The following is a 12,291-nucleotide window of genomic DNA, read 5'->3' as shown; positions in this document are numbered from 1 at the left end:
CTCAAATAGGGTGTACCACTTGCCCTCTGCAAGGCCTTCATTCTCTGTAAAAGGAGCTTGGACAATAGTTTGGATCAAACCTTAAACCACTGTGAAAGAGCAAGTGAAAAAGTGGTTTAAGAGCAAGATCGAGCAATGATTTATTCTTACAGAGAAATTCTCTTTAATAACAGGTTTAACCTTTGGGGAGTGTAACACATCCCCAAAATTGGTTGCAAAATTTGTATGGGCTTTTGGCAGGAAGTAAGCAAGCACTACAGTACCTTCATTTTTTGCACTAGGGGCAAGGAACATTTCTCCAGTACCTGTCACATAGGAAACAGCCAGACATGCAAGTGAAAAAAAAACCCACCAAACCATGTATACATGTATGTATACATGTACCCATATATGTGTGTGTGTGTTTTTCCATAAAGCATTCGAGCCCAATGATCACACATTGTATGACTGGATAATCCATAGATATTAGGTGATACATGTGAACTAAAATCCACAGTGAATCAAATTTTAATATATCTGTTAAGATCTCATTTCAGAGAAAACTTTTCTCCATTCAGCTTTCAAGTTTTCCTACATCTGTAGGAAAGGACTGAAATGGTCACAAGCTCTTAAAAGAACTCAAGACCATTTTCACAATACTGGAGGATGATTCATCCATTTCTAACAAAGTCAGGCAAAATGTAGCAGTTTCAGATGGAGTCCTGCTCTGAGAATTTGAAGCAAAATGTGAGGATTAGCTGTAAGCAAAGTGTCACTATATTCTCCTTCAATCAAGACTGAAGGTTCTAAGCAGCTCTGTCACTGGTGATGAAAGGAATTCCACCTCCTGTAAGACAGTTATTTTGCACTTGTGAACCGCTGACAGCAATTACAATCTCACATTGGCTAGCTTTAGTACCTAGAGTAACAAAATTTTAGAAGTGTTCATGGAAACTAGAAGGAATAGCAGCAATATTATTACTACTTTCATAAACTCTGACAGTGAATCTCTACTTGTTTAAATTGTATTGAATAAGAGCAGCTAGACATTTTTTAGGATGTACAATAAATATATCTTGGAAATATTTACAAACCAACAATTTTATTGAAGAATAGTATATTTGTTAAGCTCTTGAGCTATATAAGTTATGAAAGTTGTTTCTGGAGCTGATATATTTGATGAAAAGCAGCAACAACAATAAAACCTTGAACGCGTTTCATAACATCAGACCGAAGAAAAACAATGAAATTCAGCTCTTTTGTGCTGATGAAGAGCTTGGTCCTTCCTTCCTCTCAGCTAAAGAGTGGATTTCAGTAAATAGAACCAGAAAGTCTTATTTCAATCCTAAACTATCATGATCTGTAAGCAAAAGAGGTAAACTACATGTTATGTGTAATTTTTCTATTATTCTGTATAAGATAAAGTTGAATATAAGTGGGAGTAAACCTAATGCTCTAATGAACAGGAATAAAACTCACATCCTCCAGTGTCATATTTGCAGATGAGAATGTGATCCAGCTGCTCCTGTATTCATAGATTTTACTAATTAGAGAAAAAAAAAAAAAAAAAGAGACAGTATAAATTTCCAGTCTTTGCTAACTGTCCCATGAACTTCTGTAGTTTATTGTTTACCTTGATATTCATATGGTATATTACATATAAGAACAAAAAATGTCACTGCTACTTTTCCAATCTAAGAGGAGAGGTATGATGAAGACATTTTGAATTCATAAAGGTCAATGGAAGAAATGGCTGCATTGAAAATATGTTTACAAATATGCTGGATAAAACTCACATATATATATATGGATACGTGCAGATAAACAAATACGTATTTATGAGGCAAGACTGTCATGCTAAGTCAATTATTTACTTTGGCCATTAGTATGGTTATTCATGAGTTAATGTGACATATTCTGGCATGAGACATACTGTTTATACCACACTACCTACTGTACCTCCTAATTAGCTAATGTCCTATAATAACCAATTTGCACAATGCCTAAAATCAATAAAAATTATGTTCTATCTAAAATTAATTAAGGTAAGTGCTAGTGAAGGAAAACATGAGTCTGTGACTTCTCTTTAGCAAAACTGGAAACATTAAAACAAATTTTCATGTACACATCAGTGTAACACCTGTACAGTTTTAGCAGACTTGCTGAGTCCCAAGACATGTATTCACACATGCAGGGCATTGGCACATTACCACCCCACACTTGTGTAAATGTGTACCTTGAACCCACTGAATGGCTGCACACAGTGGCATTCATTGAATAGTTTCAAGTTTCCTATCAAGGCTTTGTTTCCTTCCATGCTATCCAAGTCTTCAGATTTCTGGAAGAGTTTCTTTGATATGTGCTCATAAACACGGAGGGATTTCCCCTCCCTTCTCTTTCCCTTCAATTCCCTCTTTGTGCTTGGAATGGCAATTCAACAACTATCCTTTGTCTGTGGCTAATTTATTTATTTATTTGTTTGTTTGTTTTGGCTTGGGGGGATGAGATCTGTACAGAAGTGTTTTTGGAATCCTTGCAGTAGAGGAGAGAAACCCCTCCAATGGAGGATATTTTTCAGTCATTTTTACTGCTTCCCAGCAGCTGAAGCATCAGGATAGAGCTATTTTCAATTTGCCAGTGTGCCTTTACATGTGAGGCTATAGCATTTATTGTAAAAAGGAGCCTTCCTTTTTATTTTGTTAGCACTCATTCCCAGTCAGTTAAAAATTACTTCCTCACTCCATATGTGTAAAATTTTCTCTAGCAGTAGAAAACCTCTCTCATCTCTTGTTGAAAACTCTTATAAGGGATACAACAAAATCACCTCTTTCCTCCTAAAAATACAGAGTCCGCTCTTCTCCTCCACCAAAATTTTAGCAGAAGAACTTCATAGATCTCACATTCCACCTTATTTCTCATCCACTGTAAGAGATAAAAGGAGGATTTGTGAGACTTGGTATGTACTTTCTCTTGAGGGAAGCACAGTGATATTTTTTGCTGTTTTTTTTTTTTTTAATAATGAAACTTTGAACTGCAAACTTTCTTGTGTGGTTTCACTCCTTAAGCACACAATACTCCAGCTGTCATGAAATTTATAGGTTTTTTTAAAACTAAAGCACTTTTGGTGTCTGCTGTTAAAAACGTTTGCAAATCTGAAGTGATTGCAATCCCACATCGTCTCCTACTCCATGAAATAGCTATGGCTATTGACATGGTGGACTGAATTGATGCTCTTTAATGAGATCTACCATGTCTTCTTCTCTCTGCTGAAGAATTTACGTCTGTGAGAGATGGTGGTGAGTTCTAACCTAATATAAAAGAAAAATCTCCACAACAAAGAACATAATTAACAGTAGGCACTATTCCCAGGCCTTACGTTACTGTTTTATTTAAGAATGGCATGTCATCAGAGTGATGCATGCTGACTTGATTACCATACAATTGTTTCTCATGCTGTTTTTACACTGTTATGTTGTCAGGTTTATATCGAAGTCAAAAATATTTAAGAGGCTCAAGGTTATGGTCTTTTGCGTAAAGCAAAACCAAAAAATATTTAATTGAGAATGTGTCCTGATCCCTTGCTGCTATCATTCTCCATATAAACTAAAAAAGTAATGTCACTGGAATAAATTATGCAAAAATTTCAGATTATGGATGCCAAATTCACTATTTAGAGTTTTAAGTCTTTCTATTTTCCCTGTCAAACTTCCACATTGAAAAGAAAGAAATCATAAACAATGTGATATCCAATGCTAATTAGGACTCAGGTCAGAGTTTACATAAAGAAATCTATTTTTCCAATGTGGAATGTTATAGACTTCTTGGTGCCAGAAATAGACATTGCACACTGTTCTCCTGATATTTCATTATGTTTGGATCAAAAAGACAAGTTTGAGGGGTATTTTTTACTTACTAGGATACTCATAGGTTTTCTTCTCTCTTAGCATCTTCCATCCCAGGGGCAGTTGACTTCTGTTGCTTTGGGATCATTCCCATCTCTGCTTCATGCTGTTCTTCTGGAAAAGCAATGGCTTAAGAACTCTTTTTCTTTTACTTTTCTCTTTGGAAAATACTTTTGAAGGAAATGGGGTCCATCAATATTGGTCACTTTTAAAACACTGCCTAGCAAGAGCAGATGAGCAGCCAGGCAAAGGGAGGGGATTGTTCTGCTCTGCTCTGCAGTGGAGTGGCCTCACCTTCCATCCCAGGGGCAGTTTTGGGCATCACAATATAAGAAAGATATAAAGCTATAAGAAAGCGTCCAAATGAAGGCAGCAGAGATGGTGAAGAGCCATGAGAGGATGCTGTATGTGGCTGAGGTAATTTGGTCTGTTTAGCCTGGAGGAGACTGAGGGGAGACCTCATTTAGGTCTACAACTTCCTCATGAGGAGAAGAGGAGGGTAAATGCTGATCTCTTCACTCTTGTGACCAGTGACAGGTTCCAAGGGAATGGCCTGAAGTTGTGTCAGGGGAGAGTTAGGTTGGATATCAGGAAAAGGCTCTTCACCCAGAGGATGACTGGGTGCTGGCACAGGCTCTCCAGGGAAGTGATGATAGCACCAAGCCTGACAGGGTTTCAGAAATGCTTAAACAATGCTCTCAAGCATGTGGTGCTGTTCTTGGGGTGGTCCTGTGCAGGACCAGGGCTTGAATTTCAATGACCCTTGTGGGTCACTTCCAAGCAGAATATCCTTTCTGTTATTTTGTGTTTCTTTTCTCGCATGTTTATTTTCCTTTTCTTTATCTCTGTACTTGATTTGATTTCTTCCTCATTTTCCCCTATTTGGTGAATATTTTTAAGCAGACAACAAGTGGTACATATAGTCTTGTACATGGAAAAAAAATTCCTGAATTAAAAAAATTATTATATGCAGAATTTGCTACTCATAAAGAACATTACTTGTCCCTGGAAGGAAAACACCCTTATTCTTTTGAGGGGATATCAAAAGCAAATAATGTTTAAATATAAAAAAGAGGTCATCTTAGCAACTTAAAAGATACTGTGACCTCTGTGTTCAGGTGTAATCTACCTTGTGAATTCACCAGTTTGTTAGAAAAAAAGTTGGTTGCCATTTCTCTAAAATGATCTGCCGTGACAGGGTGCTACCTAACCTACCTGAGGTATGTCTGACTTTGCACTGCTTGCCTTTGCAAGTGGCTGTAACAGTGTACACTGAAACTAAAGAGGGGTCTGGCATCACATTTGCACCTAAAAGCTGAGACAATGAAATGAGGTCTATCCAAGTGTATTACATGCCTGCCATTGTCTGCCACTCAGCCAGTCAGCTGTGGGCTCTAGTTTTTATTACTACCAACACTGCTACTATTATTATTATCATCATTACTAATATTACATCCTGTTTTCCTTCACATATTCTATCATGAATATGTTTTTCCATGGCTAGTGCATGGACACCAAAGTATGAGTACAAGGATGTACAAGCATGGGAGCACTTAGCAGGGCAAACTGGAGCCAAAGAGAGGGAGCCTGCTTTCTGTTTAGTTTCCTGAGACAGACTGAGCTTGTAGCTCTGGAAATGACACAAATTGCTAATGCCCACCACAAACACTGAAAGGCATGTGGCCCTCCTCTGACTGCCTCCTGCTCCCATCGCCAGAGGGGGCTCTGGGAGCTAAAGGTCAGGGGGATAATCCTGCACCTGCAGCCTACAGAGGGCTGGGCACATAGTTCCCCACCAGTCCTGCCGTAATTGATGCTAATTGTTATGGAGCCAAGGCGCCCTTCCACGGAGGAGCAGGTGGGAGCCTTTGTTGTGCTTGGGACCATTATACTAATAACAAGCTTACAATCCCCTGCACAGGCTTAGGAGTACAAAGGCACAGGCAATACTTTGGAGAGCCTCTTAAAAGGTTTACTGGGCATCTCCTGACACAATGGAGTAAAAGTCCCTGAGAGTGAAAGGACAAAACAAACTGAATAATAAGAAGGGCAGTACCTGCTGGTTGATGAAGCACTGAGCAAAACTGGGAGATGTGGATTTGGGAATTTTAAAGTACACCTAACAGCTTCTGTGGAGACAGAGATTTTGCACCCTGTTTTTTGTGGGAAGAGTCAGGTGGAAGCAGCTACTTCTGGGACCAAGAGAGGTCCCAGGGAAATTTTCTCAGGAGCTGCCCATCTGTTTGCAAGTTTCAATGTGAAAGGATAGGCTCAGCAAGGGGACTGAAAAATGAGAGGGAAAATAAAAAAGAAAAGAAAAGAAAAGAAAAGAAAAGAAAAGAAAAGAAAAGAAAAGAAAAGAAAAGAAAAGAAAAGAAAAGAAAAGAAAAGAAAAGAAAAGAAAAGAAAAGAAAAGAAAAGAAAAGAAAAGAAAAGAAAAGAAAAGAAAAGAAAAGAAAAGAAAATCCAGCTGATAATATAATATTGGATTATGGTCAGACAAAAAGCTAGTGACTGCTTATACTAAAATGATGTGGCTTATTTCTTTTTCCATTCATCTATTTTTCAGGGTTTGTTCCCTCCACCTCCTGCGTACCATCAGCAGGAAGAAAGAGGTTTCACTCCCTTGAGTTTGAGGGAGTGAAAGTAGTATATGCTGAAAGATACATCCCAGAGTTTTGCAATCCTATTTATGGCACTTCAGTAAATATCAAACATTATGGACAAAATAAGAACTAAACAGTGAAAGCACCATAAATTAAAATAACACCTTAAAATGGGAAAAAAACACACTAAAATTGATATATTTCTGTGTATGGTGTGTGCACCCTCTGTGGTGTGCAAAAGGACTGCAGAAATAATAAAATACTTATCAAAAGCCCACTCTTTTATTCAGGCAAACAGACAAAATGAGGTAAAATGAAGAAAAAACAAAGTGTAGCTAATTTTAACAGGCTCATAAATAAGCCTGGAAAAACCATGCAAAATGGCCAGTGAATTTCTCAGAAACCAATTAGAGATTCCTTTAAAAAATTCTGGAGTAGATGACCTTTTGGATAGGCTTTTCTCATCCCTGATACACAAATCTGTGATTTATAATGCAATCAGTGGATTGCATTAAAAAGTTAATGCATGCTTCTTGAGGATGTCACATCCTGCATTGAGTGGTATAGATTATATTGACCATTTTATGTAATTTACTGTTCTTTTTTTCAGAGCCTGACACTGAGGTGTAGTTAAGCTCTTAATTTAATCATGTGCCTCTTAGCTTTATGGGATCACTGTGCCTGGGGAAACTGACATGATGATTCACTAAAAAGCTTGTTACATCTCTAAATATTAAAAAAAAAAAAATAGAAAGGAGATGTTTTTCCAGGAAATAAACTAGAAACAGAAACAGGAGAAACAATTTATGGAAAAAACACAAACCAATTCAGACACCACAAGGAGACACTTTCAGATGCAGATGTCAGGTAACCCACGAGTCAATGGTTACCTGCTCCTCCAAATCTGTTCTAACAATCTTGGATGTGTGAGCAACTTTTGGAATTCCGGAAACAGAACCCAAAACCTTGAATTTGGTCTGCAGAAATCACGAATTTGTTTTAAGAATAATGACAATGAAATGCAAGCAAACAACATGACCAAAGACACAAGCTGGACTTCCTTTTATTTCTCTCTTCTGCCTCTTGAACAATAGAGGCTTGGCTTTCTCAGTAACCCAAGTGTTTGTAATCCATTTTGTTTCTTGATAAAAATGCTTTTAAAAATTTTTTGAAGGATTGCAGAGTTTCAGGAAGTGGAAAAATTGAGATCCCATAGTGTTCTTTGCAATACAGCAGAATTAGCTTCAGCATCAACTGAAGCCAAGCACACCTGGAAAATTCAGAACCAAGATTTAAATCACTGAGGCATTTAAAGGGAAAAAAAAGACCTCCAATAACAAGTATTCTGCCTGAATTATTAAGTTGGCATCTCTGTACCTCATCACACTAATTAATTAGCAAATTTGCTAGGAAATGAATACGCAGAAAGTATATGCTTCCTGTTTTTTGCATCTTGTCAGCTGTGAAGCAATGAAGTGATGTTGAGTGGCCTGGTCTGGCCAACCAAACATAGAGAACCACATTTTTCTTGTCTTTTTTTTTTTTTTTTTTGTATTGTTTTTTCCCCAGCATCATTTATGCCCCTAAGTCTGTTGGAGTGGAGTGGTGAAGTTTAAGGCATGTTCTTGGGGAGAAAGAATGGTTTGCTAAGGATCTCTGCAAGCTGTCTACTGGTGAAAGGACAGAATAGACTCTTGCCCTGCTGTAGGTATGTGAGCAGCTGCAGATGAGAGGAGGCTGCTCTCTCCAGGGACTTCAGCTGCAGCTTGATGTTGCAGAATTTCCCCATTTAGTGCCTCAAGTTAAAGGAAAACCTTCTGGGTGGATACTGTGCAAGGCTGCCAGCCTGGACCTGGCTTGTGGGTGGCAGATATGGTCCAAGCTGGAAAAATAAGTGTAAAAAAACCCAACGGAATATTCTCAAAACTCTGAAAAAAAGTTTTAACAGGTCTGTACATGTCTCTGTACCTAGGGACCAGGTGCATGATCATGTTTAGTCCATGAAGCACACATCTGTAGACCATTCCCCACCACCCAGAGCTGGGAAAATTGTATCAGACACTCTGGAGGGCAAAATTATACCTGGGATGTCCAGGATGATGCCTTTGAGCAAATGCAGAGTTGAGTTATGCTTGTAAAGGTAATGGAGGTAGAAGGGTTAGCCAGAGAGTAAGGAGGGAATATACTTCTCTCCTTGAAAGCATCCCTGAGACACAATTATCTAGAATATACAGTTCCTCCCTTAGCACTAGAATAGGAGTTACAAAACTTATCATTTAGTGACCTTGTTGGCTGCCCTTCAGTACAAATTCAGGCAGGACATAATAGAAACAGCCAAGATAATTAGAATAGTGGTACCATCAGAGTGCAGTGCACTAGTATGATTGCCTGGAAATTATAATATTTTGCAAAGAGCTAGTATTTGTATTCATTCTAAGTACTGAGGACCAATTTTCTGATGCGAATGGTAGCAATTGGGATGTTATTTGTCAGACATTCCTTCAGGACTCTGTTTAGAATAAGAGACTATACAAATTATAGGAGATGGCAACTTGTCTGTGTTTGGTTTTGTATTTTTTGGTGATGATTCTTGAGTATTTAAGAAGAAATTTACTGATTTTCAGGGCAACCTTGACGTCAGGACTTTCATATTCTTATCCTACATTGATAGAGGGTGCAGCACTTACTCTAGAAGAGAAGGTAAACTTCACATACATACATTATATCTATCAGAATTTACCAACATACTGTACAATGTCTGTTTAATGAACAGCAATGGATCAGGAATAGCTTTACTTTAGTCCAGAATTTTGCATAGATATTTTGAAAATTGTCATGAACTCTCCTGCTTTGCTTTGGAGGTAGACAATAGTCATAATTTGCACACACTATACAGAATGCTCACCTGCAATCTTCCACCCCCTTACTTACTAATATGTAATTGTGAAGAAAATTCTTGCTCTTTGTTAAAACTCACGGAAATATATTTGAGACAGACTTGCCATGCAAACAAGAAGTTGGCATGTTGCTTTCAATTTTCACGGATTCTCATGTGCTGGCAGGCAATTTTCACAGGGATAAAAGGTCTTTGAACTTAGTGAATGACTTCCTTCTATTTTCAATAATGCAATAAGCCATTTTATTTTCTGCCAAAGGTATTTCTATAGAAATGTTTTGGTCATATTGCTTTCATAAAAAATACTAGGAATTAGTCAAGAAGTCACATTGGTCAAAGGTCAGAAAGATCAAATGGCTTTAATTTAACAAAAAGACTAATGAGTAACATGGGGAGAGGATTACAATATGTTTTTAACAAAAGAATGTGGCAAAGAGCATTTTATTGACTTTTCGATTGGTTGTGAAACTGGAATTCACCTTTATTCCAATTTGGAAATAGCTCAACAATCTGCAGTTAAAATTCAAATAATTTTGACAGTTTCCGTGTAAATGTATCTGTTCTGCAGCAATCTCAATTACTTTTACACTGAGAAAATTATTCAAAACTGTCTTTAAGTTTTAAAGCAAGCTTTAAGGCAAGCTTTCACATCTTAGCTACCAACCCCCACCATCTTAGAATTCCCTAGCAATACTATTGCAAAGTAATTTATTGGTGAGAAGAGTAATTTTCTATACCATCAATCGCATATTAAATTCAGTGTCCTGGCAGAGTTTTGTTTCAGACAGTCAGTAACTTGAAGGAAGAATCTGATCAACTTATTTCTTCTTGGTACAATTTAATTCAACTATGATTTTCCTTGAACAGCTACAGCAAAAGCCATGAATGTTACAACACTGATTGTTTCTTTTCCGCCTTTTCATTCCACAGAATCTGTTAACTTGCTTCAAGCACTGTGAGAAGCAGCTTAAGCAATTTTGGGACTGCTTTGACGGCCAGTAGTTGCAAGTTATTAAATGCACATTATTAATAATGGATCAGACTGAGTAGCGTAGTAGGCATTATTCCCATTGAAGATAACAGTTCTTTGCCAATTGAGTTTGCAGTAATTATGTCAATTGTGAAATCTACTGAGCATAAACTGGAAAAAATAGGAATGGCTCTTCAATATAGTCAGTAATTATTCTCCTAACTACATTTTAAAAGTGCATCTGGACACTGGACAAAGTCCTCAGAATCTAAATGAGCCAAAGACAAGCTCTCCTCACAGCACAACAGGGGAATTCAACCAAATGCATTTATTATACTCTGAAATCACAGCTGACTTCTAGGAGTGCCAAAAAAAGAGAGGTTTACACAAACTGCTCATAATTTTTTAAGCACTGATTACAGCTGAAGTGCTATTTTTGTGTGAACAAAATTTGTTATCAAGTGCCTTTTAATAGAATATAAATCTTGAAAAGTCCAGACTCACATGTTAATACAAATTAAGTCATAGAAGGGAAAAAGAAAAGAAGAAAAAGGAAAAAAAAGGGGTTTATTAAGCCTTAGAAAAAGTCAGGGGAGGTGGGAGGAAACATGTACTCATTAGCTAACTTATCTTTGCAGAATTGAAACTTTTAAAGAACAGGAGACAAAAGTTTTCCTTTAGAAAACTACTGCCAGTCCAGGCAAAGTATCTGATTTCCTTGGTTTATTTTGTTCTTCCAGAGTTCACAAATCAAACGTATCCAACACGAAAAAATGAATACCCTGGCCAGAAGTCATAAGTGCAATAAAGTTCAGTTTTTCTGAACACTGAAGAAGGGAAAGACAGAATATCATTACAAAAATGTCCTCTTACATTTTCAGGAAGCCTCACATGTATAACTGCTTGCGGATCAGACTAAGATAAGAAATATAAATTTGCTGTTATTTAAATGCTAAAGGTGATAAAAGCTGAACTGACGCCCTGAAAGAATAAGTGAGAAGTTTATAAATCAACCTCCCTTAGGAAAAATCACCCAACATGTTTACACAGATAAGGAATATCTTTCAAAATGTTTTGCAGTGGTTTGGTCATGTATCTTTCAATGGGATTATTTAATGAATGATTTTCTATGGCATCAATTATGTCATAGCCTCCTGAGGCTGGCTTCTTTTTCCCTATCAGCCACTACCACCTCACAAATTAAATACGTCGCACAAAGCTTGGCCAAGTGTTAAGACTTGTATTCCTTGAATCTGGATGTCTACCACAAGGGCAAGCCCTCAAAAATCTGTGATTTTCCACTCACAGCTTCTATGAACTTCACTCTCCAGGATGTATTTTGCCTCCATTGCTTTCACAGTTTTAGTCTTTCATTGGGTGATAGAAGTAGAGAGTATAAAATAAATGTTTCCTTCCTAAAGCACACTTCTTCTAAACACCTGGAGTACTTGTGACCAGCTCTGGGGCTCTCTCAAAGTAAGAGGACCTGTTGGAGTGAGTCCAGAGGAGGGCCTCAAAGATGACCTGGAGCACCTGTCCTATGAAGACAGTCAGAGAACTGGAATTTTTCAGGCTGCAGAAGAGAAGGCTCCATGGAGATATTTTTATCATCTTCTAGTATCTAAAGGGGGCCTACAAGAGGCTGGAGAGGGACTTTTTTCAGAGGCATGTAGTAATAAGACAAAGAGAGATGGCTTTACACTGAAAAGGGTAGACTGAGAATACAAGTTAGAAAGAAATTATAAAATAGAAATTTTAAATTATAAATATATATATAAATTTATAATTTTTATATACATTTATAAATTATAAATTTTAGTGCCTTGCCACCCTCACCCTTTGCTGTGAGAGTGGCAAGGCACTAAAAAAAGTTACACAGTGATGTGGTTATCCCACACTTGGGAGTGTTCAAGGACAGATGGGCTTTGAGCAACTTGG

Source organism: Taeniopygia guttata, chromosome 3 (genome assembly GCF_048771995.1).
Source record: "Taeniopygia guttata chromosome 3, bTaeGut7.mat, whole genome shotgun sequence".
NCBI classification, from domain to species: Eukaryota; Metazoa; Chordata; class Aves; order Passeriformes; family Estrildidae; genus Taeniopygia; species Taeniopygia guttata.
The sequence above is the reverse complement of the archived record's forward strand: the minus strand, read 5'-3'. Positions refer to the sequence as shown.